The sequence below is a fragment of the Tupaia chinensis genome, unplaced genomic scaffold (assembly GCF_000334495.1).
Source record: "Tupaia chinensis unplaced genomic scaffold, TupChi_1.0 Scaffold000415_1, whole genome shotgun sequence".
In the NCBI taxonomy this organism is placed as follows: Eukaryota; Metazoa; Chordata; class Mammalia; order Scandentia; family Tupaiidae; genus Tupaia; species Tupaia belangeri.
This window is the reverse complement of record NW_006159920.1, coordinates 807,270-808,403: the sequence shown is the minus strand read 5'-3', so window position 1 is coordinate 808,403 and position 1,134 is coordinate 807,270. Positions and strand designations below refer to the sequence as shown.

Below are 1,134 nucleotides of genomic sequence, written 5' to 3'. Positions count from 1 at the left end.
GCCTGCCAGGCCGAGCGCTTTACCGCGGGCGGGCGCCGAGTCGCGCGGTCACCGACTGCAGGCGGCGGCAGCTCCAACCTTTCTAGGGGCCTGGCGAGGAGGGGAAGGGGGGAGGGGGGAGAACTTTTGCTGTGGCAGCTTCGGGCACAGCTCCCACCCCTGCGCCTTTCTCCTCTTCCTCCCCCTCCTCCTCCTCCTCTTCCTCCTTCTCTTCCTCCTCCCAGAGCAGTAGAGACGCAGACATGCCGCAGCTAGAGCGCCGCCGCGGTCGCCGCCACTGCCGGCGCGGTGCATTGTGGGAAGCCCAGCACACGGGAAGCGTTCCGCGGCGCCCGCCCTCGCCTGGCGAGGCGACCTGGCTTGGAAGACCCAGCGTGGCTTGGATTCCGGCGCCTGCGTGTCACCAGCGTGGCCCGGAGTGCTGGCCCTGAGCCGCGGGTCCCCCAGGCTGGGCCCAGGAAGAAAGCGATTTGAAAAAGATCGGAACTGAGGAAAACTCTTTGAAAGAGAGGTCACCCCCGCCCCTTCAGCTTTAATCACTGCCTAGCGCTCCAAGAAGCCGAAGTCTCCGGGGTCGGGAGCGTTTCGGGCCCCGGGGAAATGGACGGGGCGGGGACCTAGGTAAAAGGTGATCTGCCAGAATTTCTTGGCTTTTTCCTTTATCCTCTCTTACCTTGTCCTCTCCTCCGCCACCTCCAGTGTTGGCCTCTACCAATCCAAGTGACACCTTTTCCGGAAGATGCAGCCCAGCAGCGCCCTTGAAACCGGCAAACCCTGATAATGTCTGCAAACTGAGATGCAAGGGTGTGAGTATAGAAAAATCAAGAGATCCGGCCCTGGACCCTGTCGGGCAAGGTCCTAACATATAGTATTAACTGCTCGGTTCACCTGATCTGTATGGCAAAGACTTGGTAATGATCTATGTAGAGCTGGGATAGCACAGTAGTTATCTTTTGGGGCCCTTTAAGTGACCCGCGCCAAGTCGTGACCTCCTTAATGGTGTCTTCATTCAATTAACCTTTATTAGGCGCCCTGAGGTGCTTGTGCATACTGCGATGGTTTATAATTACTGATCTTTGTGTCCTCACCCTAGCACAAGGTCAGCCATGTAACATAAAAGATGCCCAGTGAATG

At 58.2% G+C, this 1,134-nt stretch overlaps 1 protein-coding gene across 5 annotated transcripts in view; it reads right to left on the bottom strand.

The window, feature by feature from the left end:
• The window catches only part of ZNF148 (zinc finger protein 148), a 141,190-nt gene extending 140,990 nt beyond the window's left edge, over nucleotides 1-200 (bottom strand). For 4 of the 5 annotated variants that reach the window (XM_006154553.3, XM_006154554.3, XM_006154552.3 and 1 more), the window contains exon 1: nucleotides 24-200. The gene's annotated coding sequence lies outside the window, so the exon portion shown is untranslated. The remainder of the gene's footprint in view (nucleotides 1-23) is intronic. The other variant, XM_006154558.3, reaches the window with a different exon arrangement.
• Nucleotides 201-1,134: the final 934 nt, after the last annotated feature.